Source organism: Rattus norvegicus, chromosome 6 (genome assembly GCF_036323735.1).
Source record: "Rattus norvegicus strain BN/NHsdMcwi chromosome 6, GRCr8, whole genome shotgun sequence".
Classification (NCBI taxonomy): Eukaryota; Metazoa; Chordata; class Mammalia; order Rodentia; family Muridae; genus Rattus; species Rattus norvegicus.
Genome location: NC_086024.1, coordinates 36333769 through 36357896, shown reverse-complemented (window position 1 = coordinate 36357896; position 24128 = coordinate 36333769). Strand labels below are relative to the sequence as shown.

The 24128-nt window shown below is 42.6% G+C and overlaps 1 long non-coding RNA gene across 5 annotated transcripts in view; it reads left to right on the top strand.

The window, feature by feature from the left end:
* The window catches only part of LOC102556187 (uncharacterized), a 72295-nt gene that overhangs the window by 5434 nt on the left and 42733 nt on the right, over positions 1-24128 (top strand). Inside the window, exons 3-5 of one of the 5 annotated variants that reach the window (XR_592952.4) lie at positions 1247-1385; positions 1484-1581; positions 1900-2074. This is a non-coding gene — a long non-coding RNA (uncharacterized LOC102556187). Of the gene's footprint in view, positions 1-1246; positions 1386-1483; positions 1582-1899; positions 2075-24128 lie in introns of those variants that run through there. The other 4 variants (XR_592953.4, XR_005505780.2, XR_005505779.2 and 1 more) reach the window with 4 other exon arrangements.

Sequence of the window (24128 nt, the reverse complement as noted above, 5' to 3'; positions counted from 1 at the left end):
TACTCTAGCTTTGGTGGCTAGTCTCTGCTCTTCAATCTCTTCATAGAACAGCATTCGTCTAAGCTTCATAATTACCCTTCAGCCTGAGCCCTGTGCCAAGGTGAAGCTCACAAGTTTCCTATGATGAAACATCTTATGGGTACAAAAGCTGCTAGATCTCCTAGCACAATAGAGTGACATGCTTCAATGCCCTGCCCTCAGTATAGGGATGAGTGTGAGGTGGTTGCACACACACACACACACACACACACACACACACACACACACACACAGAGAGAGAGAGAGAGAGAGAGAGAGAGAGAGAGAGAGAGAGTCAGGTATAAGAGTGTAAGTCTGCACTTAACACAGTGGAGATCAGATAACAACTTCAGGTCTTGGTCCTCACCATCTACATTGTTTGAGACAGGATCTCTTTGCTATAGTTTAGTGCTGTGTAAACCAGGCTGGCTGACCTGTGAACTTACCAGTTCTCTTATCTCTGCCTCCTGTCTCTCTCTAGGAACACCTGGAATATAGACATAGTCTTGTGCCTGGCTTAATATGGGTTCTAAGAATTCCAATTAGCTCCTTCATGTCTGTGCGTCAAGCTCTTTACTCACTGTGCCCTGCATGTTGATGCGATTTGGATGACAAATACCATGGTCCTCTTCCCTGTCTCTGCCAGGAAGCTGTGCCCTTTAATAACAAGCAGGTCAGGCAATGAGGCTGTCACAATGGTACGCACAGCCTCCATGGGGAATGTTGGGTAAGCCTCTGGCAAAAGGAGATCTTTTAAGAACAGTAATGCTGGCCATGCACAGCCCCCACCCCCTGTATTTTACAAGTCTGAAGCACGAGGCTGCTTCTGTGTTTGTGTGTGTGACACCTAAGGCTAGTCACCCAGTGGAGCAGGAATTCAGGCAAGGGATGAAATCCCTTTCTGGCTAGAGACTTTCGTGCATCACAGCCTGAGCCTCAGAATTCAACTCAGGAAAAATAGAGGTCCTTCATGTCTAGGAGAACCATGGTCACTTTTTGGATAATGGTGTCTGCGAACAGAGCTCTGAGAAGTCTTTAAGATTTGGTATGGAAGGATAACTCTGAAGGGCATTGGTAGAGGAAGGCTATGGTTACAATGGTCCCCAAAAGGAAAGGCATAGCAGTCATCTAGTTACTTCCAGTGAGCTGAGGAAGTGATCCCCTTTTGTTCTTACACTGTCCCCTCCTCTCACTCAAGAATAAATGAAGAGAGACCCCTTTCTTCCAGATCTTGAAGGGACCACGATCATAGAGGGCCCATACCCCCATGGCATCAGCAGTATCACTGAGCAGCTCTGAACTCTGTGAACAGATCTCTGCAGAGACCCCTCTGCTTGGACATTTTGAGAGATCAAGGAATCTACCAGGTATTTCTGGGGTTCAGGTTTAGAACTGGGTTCCCCCTTAGCAAGTTCTGAGCTAATTGCAAGGCTGACTGGCATTGTTTTTTTTTTAACCCTCTTAGCAGTAACTCTTCCGTTCTGTTTAAAAGCTGACAAGATTTCATCTCAAGGCAGGAGGCTCACGATGCTGTCATGAAGTACACGTGGGGAAGAACTGCAGGTAAATGCTTTTCAGTGTAAGTCAATTTTGTCTGGAAGTTTCCTTGTGGTTGGAAGTTTCTTTGAAAACTTGGCAATTATTAAGATGTCAGTAAGCAGGGAGATGTTTTTGCTTCTGCCTCCCCACTGCCCAGGCCTGTCTACTCTGACAGCTCTCCTTTCTGGGCCTGTGCACCGAGCAGGGCAGAGAAAGGACAGCGACACTGAAGGGTGGCAGAGGACAATGATTACTCACGAAAGCCTGGGCCTGTGATGCTTGGTGTGTGCCTGCCTGCTCTCAAGACTTTTTCTTTTTGTCTGCATTTCTGTCCCTCTATAGATTCCTGACAGGTCTACAGCCCAAGCACATGTAGCCATTCTGTAGAGCCTTTGAAGAAGCATTAGTGAGGATTTGGATTATGCAAAACCAACAGGGAGGAAAAAGAAGATGTGGAGGACTCAGGACCTTAAAGCTTCCTGCATGCAGTTTGTTAAGTAGAGTGACATGAAAGTCAGCTGTTTTGCTTCTGTGTTATGTGGCATAAGAGACTGAATGGCCCTGAGAGTTCCATAGCCAAGTTGTGTGAATATGTGTGTGTGTGTGTGTGTGTGTGTGTGTGCATGTGCATGTACAAGTGTGTGTGTGTGTGTGTGTGTGTGTGTGTGTGTGTGTGATATGAGGGGACTCCAGCTACCTGACTGTATCTTTCCTTGCTTCAGAATCTCCTATGGAAGATGGGGTCCTTCTGTAGTCACAGAGAGGAAACTAGAAGATTTCCATTTAGACAGAAAAAGCTGTGGTGACCTTAGAAAGTAAGAAAATGAGTACTTCTCACATCTACCTGCACATTTGCTCATTTATGTCCTCCCTCAAAGACAACTGTTGGGTACTACTCAGGGAAGCTCTGAAGGATTTATCAAAGAAAATACTATTACTCCAGAGTCTTCCACTGGCTGCAGCATCATCAGCACCAGCATGATTTTTGTTGTAGCTGTGACTGCAGAATTTTCCTGGCATAGGAAGCTTGCAGTCCTGAAGAAGATGGCTGTTTCTACAGCTACTGGGTGACACTGTGGTCCTATAGTTCTGTCTTATAGAAGGTCATGGATTGTGAATTTCTCAGTGGGTAAGGTCATAAGGCTAAAGAGGAATGCAAAACAAACAAACAAACAAACAAACAAACAAGCAAACAGCACCACTATATTTCTGGTGGCATAGTTATATTGTGAGAGGTCTTCTGAGTTGGGAGCCATGAATGCCATGTTAGAACTGTCATCTCGCGGATGAGTCAAGTTCTTGCCTAGCTGTGCATTTCAGGACTTTAACACCTGTGTCTTCAAGTTCTTTATTTTCTGACCTGCACGTCTGACCCCTGCAGTGCAAACTTCACCAGGACAAAGCCTATGTCAGGGGATGAAATGGGTCTGATTGTTTCATAAGTCCCAGCCAGTTTTAGATGACATGGACAAAGAACATAATACCTGCTCTTAGATGGCCCCTCCTCCATGCATCTTAGCATCCACATCCACTAATATCCATGGTACCTTTGAGCAAGACTTTTGGATTGATAGTCTTGGCTTTCCTTTCTCCCTTTGGGTCATCCTTGATCTTGACACCAGGGAACGACAAGACCTATGTTTTCAGCCCCAAGTCTTGCCTGCTAGAAGGATTTTGAAGCTGGAGAATGGCCTTCCTACTTCATGGCCAAGGATAATGCTCCATGTCAATCTACTGGCAGCTGGGAAGGGGGATGAGTATTCAAATTCTCAGTTTTATTCTGTATCTCTATGAAATTTACTTGCTGATAAAACTGGTCTAAATCTAGATTGTGGGGTTGGGGATGTCTTGATTTAGGGTTCAATGACTACAGCATTCTATAGCCACTGACTCACAGCAGAAGTGCCCAGAATGGAGAGTGTCACAGGTATTCCTGATAAGACTAGGGGCATGGGAGGGTTGCAAGAGACAAGGCTATCCTCTCTGAGCTTACTCCTATTGAAACGTTACATTTTGGATGTTCAGATGGCATAGCCAGAGTTAGGATGAAACTTCACTTGAAATATATATAGGAACAAACATGGCAGGCAGCAAAGTGTTTCTAAGAAGTATGCACATGTGCATATATGTGTCTGTGCTTGTGTGTGTGTGTCCAGGTACCAACAAACACTGGAGTTAGAGCATTAATAGTTTAATATATAAATCCAGAAATAAATCCTGAGAATTGCTCATACAACTCTAATTGAAAGTATTTTCCAAGGCACTGCAATGAGAATTAATACAAACAGAAGAATGTTGTCTTTGTGCCTAGTCCCTGTCCACTGACTGGCCAGATTATTTTCCTGTTCCTGGGTGTTCACGGATGCTCCATTGCAGTGTCGGGCAGCTGAGTAGTGCTGATTCCTTGAGGCTCCCTTCAATATAGCAATGGCACTAAGCCTTGACTTCACTCACTTCCACCCTTTACGAATCCTCTCTGTGACTTTTACACTTTAAGGGTGAAGGGCACAGCGACAGTGTGCGGGTGTGGCATTTCTGCAAGTGAGTTAAGAAGCAGCTGGGGAGCAGTAAACGTGCATAGTCTTGTGCAATGCGTAGCAAGCAGGCCCCAAAGGCTTGTGTTTTCTTCCTATCCCACAGTTTTATAGCACCATACCTTTAAATATTCATTGCCATTATACTACATGAGGACATAAAGTCAGAGTGTGCTTCCACATGTCCCAGAGGGTGCAGATCCCTATAGTCTGAGTGTTAAGGACAGTCTCTACCTCTTCATAACAGTGTAGCAATAACTCCAGGCCAAAATAGTTGACCTGGCAGCTTCTACCTTACCAAGGTCATCACAATGAAACCTGTCACCATTGTCCTCTGCTGAAGTCATCTCGAGATACTTTCTCATTTTCTCTCAGACCTGGTTGATATGTCTTAAATATGTTTCTCTGAGTGGAGATCACTCGCCCGACTAAGTGAAGCTTACATTCTCTTCCCCATGTCTTGCCCTGTCTGAAACACACTGCATATTTAGCCATGAAGAACCAGTGAATGATTCTTCCATGTAAGAGCTGGTTCTGCACATTGGCTTTTACACATAAGCAACACAGGTTGGAATAAAATATATGTTGGGATGACCAAACAAGGAAGCCATGAGCGAGGGGGACTAACAAAGTTACTTAGCATTAACTTAGCAGCTCCCACTGTTCTCAGCATGGCTCTTCTAGACAGAGGTGAGACATTTGGTTTAGAGGAATGACCCAGATCCTCTGATGACCTCGGCTTGTGCCAGCACAGGTAACTGCCAACTGAATGCCCTCTCTGTGAGCCCAATGTCTTCAGGAGACAGTGAAGCCATTTGCTGGATGTACACTTCTTCATCCCATGGAATGTCCTGATATCTCCAATTTCCTGGTACCCAGATATATTAAATTCATCAGTCCAGTAGAAAGATTTTAGGTCTATACATTGTCACTATTTGGGCAAAGATCAGATACATTATTGGGACCAATTTCTCTGGGGAACAACCTAAAACAATACTGAACTAACCCTTACCATCTTGTGACTCCACATGTGATTTCCTTAGAATGGCATCTCCTGTGCGGCTCAGTTGAGGTCAAACTAGCAAAAGGTAGCCATGTTTGAAAATGGGGACTTGGGTTTGGGCCCATATGGTGTTGACATAATCTGTATATTTCTAAGCAACTTATGGCTTCTGTAATTTCCTGTATACATTGTGTTTCTTTAGGGATTTGGGCCTGGAACACTTTACGAACAAATAGTCTTGCACTAGACTCCTCCAAGTTGGAAGGAACCAATACTTTTGGCACAAGGCTAGACTCAGGAATGTGGCCAATTTGCTCCATGTACAGATGTTCCACAAAAGCATGCCTCATCCTACATCATCCTCTCAAATCACACCCCACTTCTTGACTTTACATGGTCTTGTCTTTCAGCTTGTGACTTTAAGGACTTACTCCTCTAAAATCCTTCTGTGTGGCCTTATGTTATCTTGCCAATACAATCTGTAGAACCACAGCTTCCAAAACACACCTTACAAAGCTCTTTTCCATCTGTCTCTGAACTCGGTCCCCATACCATTCCCGTGAGACACGCTTGGCACGAGTGATCCTCATTTTTCACAGATCAAGAAACCATGGCTCTGAGAGGTAAGGGACCCAGTAAGAATCATCCAGCTGCCTGGAAATAGGACATATACCAGAACTCAAGACTTCTGAACGCTGTGCCAGTGTTATCTGCCTAGCCCAGCACACTGGTACCCTTAAAACGATAACATTCTTTTTGAGCAGAATGCTGTGCTCTTCCCACAGATGCTCTGCCTTAAGTCTTTCCCACGAAGCTTCCTTTTTAATGTTGTTGAAAACATGACTGATTTTTATCATGGAATAGTCTCCTTTCTGACCTCTCACCCATTTCCAGATGCCAACTTGATACCATTCCAGCATCAAGAATAGGCTTCTTCCTGATGCCCTACCCTGATCCTTGTGCCAGTCCATCCTTGCTCTATGTTCACTGAGAAGACTCTGGAAGGGTGCAGGCTTGGCCATTAGGTGCTTGTGGGTAATCTGAGGCAACTGTAGCCGGGGAAACAAAGGGTAGTGTAGACAAAATGGATTGTAGTATTCCCTTGACTGGATGGGGGTAGGGAGTATGAAACTACCATCAACTCAACTTTAGATTAAAAATCAAAACAGTTAATTATAAAGGTGAAAAGTGGGCAAGATGGTATCAGTATTTGCTTTAGGGTCCTTGTTCTGTTTCTGACAAATGTACCATTGTTGCTAAAAATTATAAATAGTTTTTATCCTTGTTTTAATTTGGCGTATGCAGTGTTCGATATTGACTGTCAACTCCATGAAATTTCAAATCACCATAGAAACAGACCTCTGGTCATGTCTCTAAGGACATTTCTAGATTGGGTTAACTTGAGAAGGAAAGACCTAATCTGAATTTCAGCGGTGCATTCTATGATCTGGAGTCCTGAACTGACATAATGAAGAGGAGAAAGTGAACTGAGTCATACCATTCACCTACCTCTGTTTCTTAACTTTAGATGACACATGACAGTGGACTCAGGCTCCTGTAGCCTAAAAAAAGATGCTAGACCCTCAAACTGTGAGCCAGAGCAAGTCCTTTCTGCCTTAAATTATTTCTGTTAGGCATTTTGTTACAGCAACAAGAAAAGTAATTAGGACAGCACAGAGGCAAGGGTTCTTTGTGGTCGTTTCAATCACACACACTGTTCTTCGCTTCTCTTCATTCTGCCCTGTGTTTTTTAAAACCCAGCCTTCAGAGGAGTTACTCTTTCCTTTCCCATATATTTCCAGCAGTTCCCTATTATAAATGACTGGTGGCGGGTTTCAGATAGACTTTGGGGATGGGGAAAAAGTAAACCTGAAGAAAGAGGAGGATCTAGGGCCAGGATTCCTGATTTTGACCAGCAAGCACATAGGCCAAGGATCAGACCAAAAGAAGGCAATCTTTGCCTACTTCCTTTGGGGCTGGCGCTTGGTCTTAGGGGAGGTCGCCCGATGAGGGCTAAGTAAACTTTTGTGCCATGGCTGTGGTCCAGCACTTGAGGATTTAAGATGCAGCAGTGTCGCACCAGTGAGCCGAGCCTGTGCCTCAGCTCTGGGCAGATCACAATCTTTTCCTTCTGGAGCCAACTGAATTAATTGGGAAAGGGGGAGAGCCCTAGTGACTTGTGCTCTGACAAGCCCTCGGTCTCTTTGAGCTCCGGTGACAGGCAGCCAAACTTCAAAGGCCCTCATGCCCTCTTCCTCTTACCCTGCCTGTCAAGAGACTCTGTTGAGGAGCTGATGTAGGGGGGCCTGAGGGAGGGTGACCAGCCAGCAGGTCTTCCTGACATTTGTCCTTCCCTCACTGCCTACAGCCAATTCAAGATCAGCTCAGTACCCTGCTGCCACAGCCCCCAACCTCTCACACCAGGGAGACAGCTCTCCTCTAAATTTAGCAAGAGGAGGGAAAGGGAGGTCAGAGTGTTCCGGGTGAAGGCTGGAGGTGGAGGCAGAATAAGACAGTGGACAAGGGGGGGGTGGAGACTGCATGAAGGGAGTGATTTTGAGTCAGAAGTAGTTTCAACAGCCAGAGGGAGGGAGCAGGAGAGAGAGAGAGAGAGAGAGAGAGAGAGAGAGAGAGAGAGAGAGAGAGAGAGAAACTTTAAAGTTTCCACACATGTGAAATACTGAACATATCTCCTTATTTTTCTTGTACCACAGAGCATCAGTAGCATGTAATAATGGGACCATTGGTTTGAATTTGCAAAGAAGCTGAGTTAGAGCTCCTCTTCAATGCTGTGGGGACATGTTGTGGCACTCAAAGTTGCTGTCTCGGGAACCCAACCAAGGGCATTTCTGTCTAGTGCAATGCAAAGCAGTGGAGGACCTGCTTATTAAGCACCTATTGTGCGCCCTCCCAGGAGTGCACACTGCATTGTTTAGCTTGTGTATTCCTTGCAATAGTTTGAAGCAATGTTGTTCAGAATAATCTTCTTTTTATGAATGATAAAGTTGAAGCTAGGCTTTTAGATGCTAGGCCATTATTGTAGGACTTGGCTAGATCTGTCCCATCTTAAATCATTGCTCTCTCTACTCTTGTATTGGATGACAACGAATGTCTAGAAACAAACACACCTTCCTTTCACCAGAATATGGGGGTTGGTTTATGAGTATAGCCTGTTCATTTAAGAAAATCACATTTCTTTTTAAAAATCCTTCTCTGTCTCAGGCTCTTGTCTGTCTGTCTCTGTCTGTTTGCCTGCCTGTCTGTCTTCATACATATGCACTTGCATACATGTGTACATGCTTGCACATGCATGCATGTCAGCACAGCTGTGTACATACTGCAATGTAGAGGTGACAGGGCAGTGTCCCTTTCTATCCTTTTGGGGGCAGGGTCTCTTTCACAGCTGTGTGTGCCAGACCAGTCACCAGGCAAGCTTCTCTCCTCTCCTCTCTCAGCCTCCTGTCTCCCAGTGAGCGTGCTGGAAGCATGCATGGTACTTTGTCTCTGTCTGGTTTTCTGTGGGTTCTGGGAATCTAGACTCAGATATCCACACTTGCACAACTGGCGCTTCATACACTGAGCTATCTCCCCAGCCCAGAACTGCCACATTCCATAATATTCCTTTCACTCTACATGGCAAAGATTTGTCCTTTTAATCCCACCCCCATCCCCCATCACTTAGCAAGGCATCCACATGAGTCCGAAGAATTCTGGTCACAGAATGCAGACTAGCCCTGGATCCAAAGTAGGTAGGATGGCTTGGTGTCTTCCATTACCAGTGCAGGACTGCATGTACATCCTCAAGTAGCACTTTTGGGCAAGAGAAACATTGAGATGAAATATGTCCCTAACCAGATAGAAGCAACATGTTCAGGAAAGAGACAACAGCATCAGAACAACCTTGGAATCTCATTATCCCGGGAAGCTTGTATTTGTTAAATGGCTAAATGACAAGATTCAGAAAATTATTCCGAAGTATATTTATTTATGATTGTGCTATCCCTATCTGTTGCTAGGCAACCAAGAGTTCCCAGTTATCAGTGAGAGTACTAATATTTTAGGTTCTCTGTATGATCTATGGCCATCATTATGGTACTTGATGCTATGCATGGGGGCTGCTCATGCCCAGTGGGCCTCTGCTTAGAAATGACAGGCAATGTCTTCTACCCATGTCTTCCTGGCCATGCAGGCAGGGGGAGGGACGAAAAAGCATCCTAAATGGAACTCAGTTTTTGTTTTTATTCATAGAGAGGGAGGGGGAGGGGAAGAGGAGGGGGAAGGAGAGAGATATGCATGTTTGGTATCTACAAAGGCCAGAAGAGGGAATCAAATTCCCTGGAACTGGAGTTACAGATGGGTATGAGCCACCATGTGGATGCAGAGACCAAACCAGGTCCTCTTGAATTAATAGCCAGTGCTCTTACCCCATGAGGCACCTCTTTAGTCCCTAATTTTATTCCAATGAATTCTGGAAGTAAGTTTACAAAAAATAGTAAGTAAAAAAATGCAGAGCGCAACAGATCCTCCCTCATCCCACCTCGTGTGTATATGTATATGTGTGTGCATGAGTGCGTATGTGTGCATATGTGTATATATGTGTGTGCATGAGTGCATATGTGTGCATATGTGTATATATGTGTGTGTGCATGAGTGCATATGTGTGCATATGTGATATATGTGTGTGTGCATGAGTGTGTATGTGTGCATATGTGTATATATGTGTGTGTATGAGAGCATATGTGTGCATATGTGTATATATGTGTGTGTGCATGAGTGCGTATGTGTGCATATGTGTTTGTGTGTTAGAAGGCAGTGAAGGAAAAGAAAGACAATGAGGGAAGGTAGTAGAGAGAGAAAGGTATATGTGTTTTCCTTTTTTAAGATTTATGTTTATTTTTATTCATGTGTGTGTGGGAGGGTACTGAGGGTGCTAGAAGAGGGTGTCTGTCCCCGGAGTTTGAGTTGTAGGTAGCTGTGAGCTACCCAGAATATATGCTAGGAACCCAACTCTAGTCTCCAGGAAGAGCAACAAGTGATCAATCCTTCCTTCCCTGGGAGTACTTACGTCTGTCAGCAGCTACCAGGACCTCACACCATACCAGCAGTTCTGCTTGCAAAAAAAAAATCTCCTTAGTTTCATGCTTTTCCTACAGCACTGTGATTACAGATACTGCCTCAGCCCCAATGTGGGCTGGTAAGGTGAGTGGTCAGCTCTCTGCTTCTCCTGCTCTGCCTAGTTGTTCACTTACAGAGAACTTGGAGCACAGGAGTCCCCACCCTGGGTGCAGCCATATGCACCTGAGCCATGAAGGCCTATTTGTTGTACAAGAAATGACGGGAGCATTGCTGAACACGGTTTGTTCCTAGCTGAAGTGCGTTGTTTCCCCTGTAGCTCTTTTTATGTTAAAGCCTGTCTCTCCCGGTATAATCTGGTGGTTTCCTAGGAGATGCCCTCCCTGGCCACACACTCCCTGATACTAGAGTTGGATATTATCTATATGCACTAAGTATCTGCTTTGTTCACTCCCTGCTGTCTGCTCTCGCGCTCTCTGGGTTGCTTGCAAGTTTTTCACATGGGTCCCTAATGCACAGAAGAAAGGCTAAATGGATTTGCTTCCCTACATCCTCACTGGCTCTGGAGTTAGCTTTCCTGCTTACACAGAGAGTATTTTTTACTCCCTGATTATTTCCCATCTCAAGCTAAAATAAAGATGGGTGATTTTAAAAATCGAGACAAATTTGGGACATGAAGGCATCAGCAATATTCCCATGAAGATCAGAGAGGATAGGCGAAGCTGGTAACCCCCTCACACCTCAATTTCCATCTGTGCAAAGTGGGACCTCTGTGGTAAAACCCAAAAGCAGCATCAACAGTGCTGCCAACTCAGGTGGGGAGTCCCACTTCTTAAGTCTTCTCTGACAGGAAGACCAAAACACATCTCTGGGCTGGCTTCTCACAACGTGACAGGAAGACAGGGCATCCCTGAGGTTTGAGGGAGGCTGCTGTCACTATGGGAAGAGGACTTGAGAACTTGGCAGTATCCACACAGAGATACAATCTCCCATGTGTCAAAACTGTTTTTTTTTCTTAGAAGCCTTGATTATTCTAGCATGCTCTCCACCTGGTCTGATAGTCTCTCTTAGACTTTCTCTCTACTACTCGAACCACAACCAATCAAATTAGGTGGAGGTCAGGAAATACATATACCCTTTAGGGAGAACAACATATGCTTATATATTATTTCTAGGACCAAATTGGTAGTAAGACACATGTGTATCATGCTTTCCACCCCAGATTTCTGAGGGAGAAATAGCAAGAGAGGATAAACAAAGGCTAAAAGGAAACAAGACATTCATGAGTAGCCAGGAGTAGCTTGGATATTCTTCACTCAGCAGTTCTTGCACCCAAAGGATGGGAAGTATACGTAAGAAGAAAAACTACTTTGTGATTCAGGCAAGCAAATAATCCTGAGAGAAAGAATAAACAGGACTTACTTCTAAGATGTTCTCCTTGCCCCCTTCTTCTCAGCCTTGTGTTGCCTGGAGACCTTTGAAAGAACAACAAATTTGGGTAGATTCATGACTAAGTTCCAGAAAAATGGAGCAAGCACAAGGGGTTAAACCATCCATTCCTCGTCAGCTCTATTTTCTGATTCCATGGCCGGAGAGATCCTTGTCTCTGGATGGACTGGATCTGTGGACACGGCCCAGATGATGGCTGACTACATCATGGATAATAAGCTGAACTTGATGCTCATGGCCAAACAGCTAACTATATAACATGCCATCAGGAGGCTTCTCCTAGACCATCTTCAAAACATCTGGAGCATTCTATTGTTGAGAAAGACTTGAGTCTGGATATCAAGTGAAGGCATGAATCACGTTTGACTGGGACATACAGTATGGAATAGATTTGATAGTGACCCCAAATGAACATAGCTATCTGTACAGATATATACATATTCTTGGAAATGAATCACATTTCAAAGTATTAGCATTGCCGAGTAGGCTCTGTGTTTTTTTGTACAGTTCTACTGTAGATGACGCTTTTCTATAGTGTAATTGATTTTCTTTTTTAGGCAGGGGTCATTATTCTAAAGCCTGATATGAGATAACAAAGAGATTTCCTTGGAGCACGGCTTCAAAGTCATCCTACTATATGTGGACCTGTTTCATGTGGTCTCATATTCCAGGTCTTTCAGTCTTTGTATTCTGTTGCAGACAGAGCAGGCCTGGAGATACATCTGTCGGTAGAGTGCTTGCCCAACATGTATGAAGTCTGGTGCTAGGTTCCCAGCACTGTATACACTGCCATGATTTTATAATCCTAGCATTTGTAAAGTAGAATTAAGCAGGACAGAAGCCCAAGGTTCTCTTCTGCTACATAGTGAGTTTTGCACTAGGCTGGGATACACGAGACCCTATCTCAAAACATACACATTCATTAAGGGCATTTGGAAATTTCCATGGATTAATATTCTGCTTCAGTTTAATAGTCAATTATAAGTTATTTGAAGTTAAGCTTACTCTTAGATATTACAGCAAGTTACTCATCAATCAATAATTTGGTTCAAAAATTATGTTGAAAAAGCTACAAATGTAAAGGGAACTAATATTTATTAAAGCCTAATATGTGGACAGAATATCAAACATGTTATCTCATTCAATCCTGCGGGTCTCCCTGAGAAGGTACCACTTTCATCTGTTTATTGATAAGGAACTCAGGCAGAGAGATAATACATTCCATGCAATTCCCGGGTAAGAGAGTCCAGTGCATCTTTGTTACAATAAAGCAGATACATTAGTCAGCTTCCTAGTACTGGAACAAATGCCTGAGACAAACCATGCATAAAGAAGAAAAAGATTTATTTCGACCATCATTTCTGTCATGAATTTGTTCATAATGTCTGAGAGTCTGGGGAGGCAGACCATGCTGTTATGAAATCTATGGCAGAGCAAAGCCTCTCAAGATGCAAAATGGAAAAAAGGAAGCCAGGGCCCCACAACTTCATCAAGGACAAAGCACCAATTAAGCTCCCATTCAGCTCACCTCCTAATTTCTTAATGTCTCCTGGTATGCCATAGGCTAGGGACCATCCCTATAATGTGGACCCTTTGGGGAACATTCCATAACTCTTTGCTTCTGCTTTGTTAGCTTTGGTACAGCCTCCAAGCTAAGTTCCACTTTCACAGATTTCCTCTAAGAGTGGCTTGATTTGCTCCTGGGACCATAGCTATGTAAAGAGTAACTGAAATAAGCTAATTTAATTCTGTGGCTAAACATTTGCTGGGCAGCAGAAGACCCTGGTATAGAACACAAGTTGCATTCATCATCTTATTAGTGCTGCTGTCAATGATTTTGAAACACAAAGATCTATCAAAAAGGAAATAAGATGATGTGCCACTAGCTGTGTCTGCCTCAAGAGCTGACACGGCATCCTGTGGGGGGAAAGACAGAACCTGGACACCAGAGGTGAGGTTTCTAATGTAGGATGGACCGTCTTACCACTGTGCAAATCTGCAAAACCTGCCTGATCCCCATGAGCCTATTTGCTTATACAGAAAATGAGGGAAATTTTGATAGTCACTTTCTGGACTTATTGAGAGAGGAGTGTGTATGTGAACACATAGGATGTCACTCAGCTTTACTGTCATGGTTCAGACCTTTCACTCAGTGCAGTCAACTTTGTTTTCTCTAACTCTCAAAAGCCACACCTATTTCTATCTAATTCAGGGTTCTGGGGAGCAATGAAGATTGCTTGGGGACCCCAGAGGGACTACTACTTTTCTCTGTCATCACTGCAAACTCATTATAACTTGCCACCCAAGGTATGCGAGTCCTCCATTTTTCACATTATAAATGAAGGCACTCCTGAAAACAGTGAGCTTTGAGGGGAGGTTAGACTTGTCCTGTCCTCAAATCCTTAGGAAACTTCATTTACCAATTTTGGTATTTGCTCCACTCTCCTCTCTGTTGCCTTTATTTAGGAGAAGAGGTGCAATACTTATGGTTTCCTTGTGTGCATGTATGAATATGCACATATGTATGAACATGCATGCATGTGTGCAACATTCACAAAGAATGCTTAGAAGCAGAGAGGAAATGTGAAAAGAATGATTACAAAAATAGATGGGCGTATATAAAAAAACTTGGTGCTAATTGTTTTGAACAAACAGAAGTAGTGAGACTAGCTCTCAATAGGTTTGAGAAATGATCTGTCGTTAGTTAGCTTCAGGGAAATCTCTGTAGCATAATTAATTTGAGTTGAAGAGAAAATCATCAACAAAGGAATTCATCTGTGAGGGTAGACAGAAACCGAAATTTGGGGTCTGTAGTTTGCCAGGAATAGACCTGCCTTCAAGCACCATGTTCTTCACTGCTATTTCTTCTGATATCACCAGAGAAGATTGATGAGGAGAGATGTCTCAGGTTGTCACTTATGTAAGACTATCCTGATTGGAATAAGTTACTTTTTTCAATGCTGTGACCAAACCCTTGTAAAAGCAAATGAGTTGGCTTTCAGTTTGAGTTGGCAGATTCCATAATGGTGGGGTGTCATGTGACAGGGATGGGAGGTAGCTGGTCACATTACATAAGTAGTCAGTGAGTGAAGAAGAGGAAGTAAGGCCAAACAGGAAGTAAAAACCTCGAGGCCTACCTCTAGTTACTTACTTTCTCCAACGGGGCTCCATTCTCTAAAGGATGTGGAAGGTTTCCACAACCTTCCCAAATAGCACCACCATACTCAAGAAAACAAGTTGGAAGTTTGCTTCTCTGTTACAAAGTACTCTGACCACAAAGACTCCAAATTGAGCTCAATTTTCTCTGGGACTATGGGGTCAATGCAATATTCTAGAAGCAGGTAGCCATAGTGGGCAGTTACCCATGAGGTTTCATCATAGCTAGGGTTGTCCAAAGACATGAACCCAGGAGAACCAGAAACACCTCATGTTTGTCTATGATCCTTATAATGCTTGATTATTAGAAAGTCAATGATGCTTGAGGACTGGACCACTGTTCTGAATTTTCCTTAATGCAATTAACCTAACAACGAAGTGCCCTGTCTCTAGTCAGAATATAACTGACAGTGGCTCTTGGTTGCTTGTCACCTGACAGTCAACAGCATGTGCCACCTAACATTTGCATGCTGTGACTTTTGCTTAAGGCTCTGGACAGAAATTGGCTCTTGTGGGATATGTTGGTTTCAGAGAACCAATTCATTATTCCTCTGTTTATAGAATCTCTAAGAACATGTTTGTCTTACTTCTGTAAGTACCAGAGTAAGTACCATTGAAATGCATTCTATCTGTTCAGCCCAGGCTTCCTTCCTCATAACCCCTGGGGGAAAGGCCTATGTCTGCTTCTTTCCAGACTGCATCTTACCCAAGCTCTCCCAATCTAGCTCAGATTTGACACTCTACTCCCCCGTTTCTTAATCCCCAGTCTGATCTTGCTATCAAAATCAATATGAACATTTGGTCCTGAATTTAAACACCTCGTGTCATTGAAAAGGTTGAACTTTTGGCTGGTGAGGTGACTCAGCAGGTAGTTTCTTGAAAGTCTAAGTTAGATTTCTGGGATGAACATGGTTGGATGGAGAAAGCTGGCTTTGTCCTCTGACATTTACCTGCTGCAATGGAGCGTGTGTGTGTGGGGGGGGGGTTGCATGGGTGATAAACACATAAATCCACACATAAGACAAAATGTTTAAAATCTTGATCCTTCTTGAGGGTGCTACATTTCAACCTGGTGGCACGGTTCCTAGGTACTGATAACTCTTATCCAATCTCCCTAATTATTGCTTTTTTTTCTTGTCTATTTCTACAACTTGTCTCCATCAATTATGACTGCTTCTTTCAATATCCAGATCTTCACAATTTCTAGAAAATGTAAATCTTGCCTTAGAATTTTCCAGCTGCCTCCGAACATTTTTTTTCTCCTCACTTATCTTTAGAATTGACCTTTCTTTGCTTTAGGTCATTAGTGGGGCTCACTGATAGTTTCACCCCTTAAATCAAGCAAAGTTCATCTTGAGTGCACAGAAGTCATTTTACTTCAATTTGGTCATTGATATAATAGATCCTCAGAGGAGTACCCAGAATTCATGCAGACAGTTTTACTTGTCTGAGTCTGACACATCATCTTCTTCCTGTGCGAGGAGTGCCCCTCTTACATAGCACATTAAGTAAAGCTAGTGGCTAAGCCAATCAGATCCTATAGGACAATCGATTTTGGGTGTAGATTTGGGTCTTTTATGCAATTGGGTGGCATGATGCCACTTGTCTTAGTGTTTTATTATCCAATCTAAGACCTCGTTCCATCATTTGTGGAAATTAAGGACTACTATGATTGTCACTTGGAAAAGATGAAACATTTACATGTTCCAAGTACAAAGAGGAGCACAAATGAAAATCAACACTGTGACACTGAAATGCGTGCACACACACACACACACACACACACACACACACACACACACACATTGTTTTATGAGGCTTATGTTGAGTTTACGGCACTGTCTTCTGCCTTGTCAAAAGGAGAAGAAAATGGTAGGTCCCACACTTTAAAAACGAACTTTAACCTAGTGAGCTAGGGAGAAATGAACATAAATGCTTAAACACAGAGTCAACGCCACTATAGGTATTATAACACACGTGATGCAAACAAAGATGAAGCAATAAAGAACTCTCGTGGGGGGAAGGCAATCAGAAGTTGCTAGAAGCTAGCAATGGATTTATGTGTAATGAACAGGCAGCTTTTGGGTAAGCAGAAAAGGGGGGGGGTCACACGGAAAGGAAAGGGACTAGAGGAGGAGCAGACAGACACACTACATGACCATAGAAAGAAAGACTAGTATATGAGGCAGGTGTGTTTGGAGAGGGAGAGGAAGCGTTGAAGGTAAGTTGAACAGTCTTCAAATTTAATGCCTTGCCAATAAGCAGCAGCACCTGATCAAAAGCACTGGTTCACTGCTGAGAAAGGAGGGAATGCTTCATAAGGTATACTTATCTGGGAGCAAACCTATGCATTTTGGGGATTAATTTTGGATCTGGCAAATGGTATGGGGTTCCCATTGCTCAAGTACTCGTCAACCATGTCTCTTGACATTCTGAATGTGCACTCTCACCCCCTTCCTTGTTCACTGGACCTTCATGACATGGACCGGCTGACCCTAGCCTCTATCTTATGTCTAGATTGTTGACTCTGATTGGCTTCTACAACACTTAGGTCTCTACCTACAAATGTCAGTGGCAACCTCCTCCATCTGAGTTTGCTTGAGTGGAGTTTCTCATTGCATAAATATAGACATATTTTGCTTTGGTAATTCTTGCTCCTACTGAATGGTTTTCCTCTAGGCGCTTACTTTGTTGTTGTGTAGCACATAGTTTCAATGGTTATCAACATGATGGATACCCTAGGACCTAGGAATAAACACACACACACACACACACACACACACACACACACCAAAACCAAAGTCAAAGCAAAAAACTGTTACTATCAAAAGGATTCTGATCTCAATGAGTAATGAAGTTACATGGATCCCAACTTGTGGTTCCAACAGATTTTCACAAGCCCCTTGATTTCCAAATGAGAAATTTATGATAAGCAGTTAATTAGCTGTTTGAACAACGGCGAGACACCACAGACGCCACTAGGCACTCCATGCTCTCTAGAGAGGGAGGCCAGCGCTGGAGCCTAGAAAATATGCAGCATGGGCATGAGAACTGAGTGCATATAAATTCAAGTAATGTCCTTTGACTTTTCATTAAGCCGGGCATGTCCCAGTTATCCCTTAGGGACTTCCTTAATGTTATCATGGCAACATACAATTAAGTCAGATTACATTTTTTATATGCAGGGAAAGGTGCAAAGATACCATTCTAAATTATTCATCGGCTCACTTTTCACAAAACAACCCCAGATATGACTTTAAGATGTTCAATATTAAAAAATAGCAGATAATTTGATATTTCGAGATGACATAAAGCCGCCTTTCCTCTTCTCCCTGGGAGGACAAAGGACTTAATGGAACTGCACACGTGTGGCTGTGCTTATCACAATTCACCACATTACTCTGATTTATGTGGCAGATTGTGAACTCTTTGAGAATTAACAGAAGTTTCTTCCTCAGGCTGTAATATTCTGATTTCAACATTACAAAACCAGGGAGAGCTCTGAAAGGGATTGAAAAAATAGCTAAATCATCTCTCTCTCTCTCTCTCTCTCTCTCTCTCTCTCTCTCTCTCTCTTTCTCTCTCTCTCTCTCCCTCTCCTTTTCCCTCTCCCTCTCCCTCTCTCTCTCAGGTTTGACCTACTTATCATGGCATAGTCACTAAGGACTCATTAAGGAGATTTATTCAATAAAGGCACCTTCAGAATGACATCTGTGAATAGCAGTGAGGCTTCGTGCTCCCCTCCCCCTTAGTCATTGGAACAAGACCCAGTTGTTTTAAAGGAGGAAGAAAGACACTTAAGTTGCTGAGTTACAGAGCTACAGGCCAGCCATAGAGGAGCAGGCCTTAGGACTGGGTGATACTCCATCATACCTTTCTTGTGCTCTCTTAGATCTTTCTGGCTATGCCAGTTCCAAAGCCCTGGTCACTCCTTATCTAGGCTATTTGTTGAGGTTTGTTTACAGGAAGCAACTCTGAGGGATGAGGTCATGCCTCCTCTAAGATAGAGAACTGATTTTTTTTTTTTTACTCACTGCTCTAGAAGTACAGGTTTCTGGGCTCAGTGTGTTGCCCTTTGAATGCAACCTGTTTTGTGTGTGTCAACCTAGAACTACTTATACTGCCCTAAGATGACTGGGATTGGCAACTGCGCTTGTTATTGCTTCCATGTTGAGAAGCAAAGTCCTTTTAACCCTTACTTGAGCAAGCATATATGAAACCGTGCAGAGTTAACTTGTTAGCTTGTGAGTTGAGAAACATTTACACCCTTCATAGGCTCAATATAATAGTTATACTAATGGTTCCCTTTCCACCCTCCTACTTGGAAGATATGACTCTTGTAATTGTACTATGTAATTTTATCTCACCAATTGTCACCTATTCTTAGTCCTGTCTTGGCACATGCTCTTACTCCTGTCACGAGGGTTTTAAAGAGGCAGTGTGTATTATTGGCTTTTGAGAACAACCACATGCATACCATTACTATACCAGGAATTTCTTCTTCAGGCTTCAGTGGATAAGCATTGTCTTATTTACTCCCATGAAAGATAATCTCTGCTATATGGCAAACTGCTGTATCCTTCATCTTCCATTTTCAGTATTACGACATCACGCACCTGGACAAAGTCCAGTACCTTATTGAAATGCTCCTTCCTGGCCTCCTCTTCAAGTTCAGACTCAGGATACTAACAAAGCTGTGCCCTTAAAAGTCACTTGGATAGAAAGTCACCAATCACTATTTCTATTGTTCCCTCATATGTGTGAAACACATGGAGACAAGCTAATGTCGATAGCTTGTCTTTTCTCTGAGACTTCTTTCCTGCCTAGAACTGGGTAGTCATGGCCTCTTTGTTTGGAGAATGAATGTGGTTCTTCCAGGCTAGGCTTCCCTTCTTTATGCTAACTACTTTCTGTTTTCCCCATGTCCTTTTTGGCAACATGCTAGTCAAGTACAGGTCACAGTAAAACTGTACCCATCACAAGCCACATTACTCAAGGCATACTACTCCATCTGCTACTCTTTCCATCACATCAGGCACTATAAGCCAGTGATCTCTGAACATCCCATGCTATTTCCTAGTTTAAACATGATTTTTAAATACCTCATGATATCTCCCAGTTTAAACATGCCCCTGTGGTCCACATTACTTACAGAAGAAAGTCTCTCTGTAAGTGACTATCTCTCTTTCACTCTGTCTTCTCTAAAATACGTTCTCAATATTCTTCCCAGCTACTGTGAACCCACACATAGACTTCAAACTACAGCAAAAGGCAGTGCTCACAAACCCCTATTGCACCATCAGCTTTTCTCAGGTTGTCATTTCTTTAGACATCCTCAACCTGAAGTGGCTCACTTCTTCGTAGACAGGCGCTAAAAGTGCTTTAGATTCTGGCTATGCACTGTCTGTTCTTCCAGAGGACCCAGGTTCAGCTCCCAACATGCACATAGTGGCATATTACCATCTTTAACTCTAGTCCCAAGCAGATACAATGCCTTCTTCTGGCCTCCATGAATACCAGATAGCCAGCCATTCACATGGTAAGCATTCTTTCTTACTGTTGGAGATCATTGTCTCACTTCCTTATGCAAGGCCCTGATAATTGTTGGGTCATAGTACCACTCTTTTTCTGACATTATAAGCTCTGAAAAGCAAGCTGTCCTCAGATATTTCTTAGCCTTGAAATGCATATACCATGCTTCCTACTAAAAATCCTCCCCGCCCCCACTGCACTTCCTCAGAGACATTCTCAACATTAACACAGACAGACCTGAACTCCTAGTCCCACTTGAGAGAACGACTTCTCCATGTCCTTTTGCCCAAGTGAATAATACGGGCAACAGTACTGACAATCCTTGTCACATTTCTTTTCTTTTTTTTTTTTTTTGACTCTGATTCTTGTGACATTTAACCTATCCTATTTCATTTACCTCCCAAGTACTTCATTTTATAATTTGGACGAGTAATTTCTTTCCAAGTCTTATATGTTACAGCCTTGAATGTCAGCTTGTAGAGCCATTAGGAGGTACAGATTACTTGTAGGCAGTAAGGCCTGGTAGAAGTTACATCACAAGAGGCCTGCTCTTGAAGGGCATGCTGGGTCTCTGGCTTTTTTCCTTTCTTTTTTTCTGTTTATTGGCTACCATGTTATTTTGCCTTACCATGGGCCAAAAGTCAATAAAGCCAAGTGACCATAGACCTCTGAAGCCAGGAGGCTAAAATAAGACTTTCTGATCTTTTAAAAAGTCTTTTTTTAAAAACCTCATATTTTGTATGGTGATGGAAATCTGACTGGTAAACTTCTCAAATCTAAAAAATTCTTTCCATTTCTTTATAATTTTCCAAAGTCAAATAATCATAACTTGTCATTTAGGATATCTCTTCAGGCAAACTGAACTACCAAACTTCAATGCTTATTCTACCCCCAAAAAGCTTTCTTAAAAATATTTTTATGTGTGTGAATCCTTTGACTGCAGGTATGTCTGTGTACCATGTGAACGTCTGGCTATCTGGTATTCATGGAGGCCAGAAGAAGGCATTGTATCTGCTTGGGACTAGAGTTACAGATGGCAATATGCCACCATGTGCATGTTGGGAGTTGAACCTTGGTCCTCTGGAAGAACAGACAGTGCTCTTATCCACTAAGTCATCTCTCCAGTCCCCCAAACACCTTCTTAACTACTACAGTTAAAGCAAGCTTTAAAAAAATGAAAATCTGGTCACGTTCAGAAAACTCCCCTGCACAGAAAAGCACTCTTATGATAAAATCTAAACAAATGGTTCATGCAGGTTTTACTTTCATGACTGTTTCATACCTCATCAGAAACATCTTTTACAATTTCTTTATTTTTGTTCCTTCTGCTTAAGCTGCTCTAAAACCCATTCCTTTCTTTAGATAAGCAAAGCACACTTCTCCCCCTCCCCTTCTAAGAGTATAAACCTTGCTCCTGACTCAATGCTCATATTTTACCCTAGTGGCTCCTTTTTTTACTTTAAATTTTACATGTGAACTTTCCTACCTCCTAAAGACTCTCACCATTTTTTTTTGGCACTGGATTGGGTGCTCACCAATATCTTACTATAGTACTCTTCACTCTCCTTATCTCACCACTACGTGAAGACCACTTTCCGAATGTTCTGTCTCCTTCACAGGCTAAAGCATAGTCTTTAAAACCTGGGTGTCTGTGGAGTTCTTTCCCAGAAAGGTATTTGGTTCCCTGATTAGTTGTGGGCCTTCCCGAAGCTTAGACTTGTGTCATATAAATATGAACCACAATAGAACGTAGTGCATTGAAGATATATCAAAAATATTCTTTGGGTTTCTTTGGAAAGAAAACAGGTGTATCCTGTTTTCTGAAAAGTTTGAAATGTAAACATGCTGTTTAATAAAGAGATTTTTGAGTCTTTTAATTGCCTATTCTTTTAGATTAATAGTGTCTTAAGGGTGAGGAAGGGTTAATAGCTATTTAAAGAGGGCTCAGAGAAAGGAGGAAAGAACCTGTCTATGTTCATGATGACATTAATTTATGAGGAAGGGTTGGAGGAGCAAGCCAATCAAATACTGGATGCCAAATGAACATATATCACACAATTTACGAGGCAGTCAGAAGTGTTATTAAATCGGGGAACAGACAACCTTCTTAATTCATCCTTATGACAGTGATTGTAATGGCTCTCAGAACCTGATTTAACCCAAGTTCATTATTTGAAGTCTTTTCATTTTTTTTAAACATTACATTTATTGAAGTTTATGGAAGGCCTGGCTAAAACGTATACAGTGAAAGCCTAATAAAAATTTTGCCAAAATAATGGGCCTACCCTCTTTCTATACCTGGGTTTCGGGTTCCCCATCAGCATCTGTGTACATGCATAGATTCTGGTGTTCAAAATTAGAGTCTGGCGTGTATAAAGGGAGTACACAGGCTGAAGACAACACTGTACCAATTCAACCAAAATATTTGGTTATAATATGAGATTTGTTTCCATGAACAGCAACTATTACATTTTTCTTTAATGATGTTTCTGTAGCAATGTTAAGACTAACACTGCTCATTGTAAGTTCTCTAATTGAACTGTCATTCATATATTTTTAAGGGAATTTGTTGCTTAAGAAATAAGTAGTCTTGATGTATTTTTACATTTCTCTATAAAACAAGATAATCTCAAGATTTTACCAAAGCAGTAATTGCCTCCCTTTCCTCTTTCCTTTGGGATTATTTTCTCTGTGTGCTGTTCATCTCTCCAACTGGACAGAAAGCTTAATAGAGCTTGGGTGGAAGGAAGTAATCTCTCTTCCCATTTTCCTCACTGCTCCCTTTCTTTGTTCTGTAATCTCATATTCATGGGCAGACATGCTTAATATGCATTTCCCAGACTGCATGCTGCATGTGTCCAAGGATAACTTTCAATGAATCTAAACTCTAAACAAACTCTAAGTTTATTTTAAACCTTGTGATGGATTGATGAGATAGTTCAGCTGGTAAAGGTATATATTATCAAGCCTGATGCCCCCGGTTCAACCTTGGGATCCAAAGGAGTGAAAGACAAGACTCCTACCACTACTAACTGAACCTTTGATTGTCATATGTGTACTGAGGACACACATATGTAACAAATAACTGTAATTAATTTTTAAAATTAATTTTTGGTGACTGGTTTGTAATTCAATTGAGCACTTCTTGAGCATGAATTTTGTACATAACAACCTCATGTTACAGTATTGAGAGTCTGGATTTCCATTACCTGCCTTTGTAGCAGTAGTAAATTAAGCTGCTCTCATCTCCCTGGAGGGTGCACAAGCACTCCATGCTACCCGACCAAATGTTTTGGATCCATGAGTGAAACACACACACACACACACACACACACACACACACACACACACACACACAGGCTTCTGTTTTAATATGCCTTAAATAGTACTTAAATGAATGGGCACTTACAAACATCTCCAGGCCTGGAGCCCTCATGGGCCATCCCTCTCCCTGAACCCCTTACACTCTCTGTCTCTGTCTCTCTGTTCTAGACTTCTCAGGCCAGGACCTTCTCCTCCCCCCAGTTCCTTGCCTGGGAACCTCAAAGTCCCACCTTTGTCTTCCTCCCCAGCCATTGGCTGCTAGCAACCTTATTTACCTATTAGAACCAGCTGGGGACAGGGAATTCCCATGTCATTTGGGAATCAATTAGCATAATATTAGCAATAATCAAGTCCACAATATGCCTTATGTGCTCAAGTAACTCTAGAGAACTCAGTCTACCTGGGCCACATCCTGTATCTCATTGACCCTTGCTGTTGGAGCTAGCACTTGTCCACACAAAGAGATGTGGCTAAAGATGAGATCCAGGGGCACAACTGCA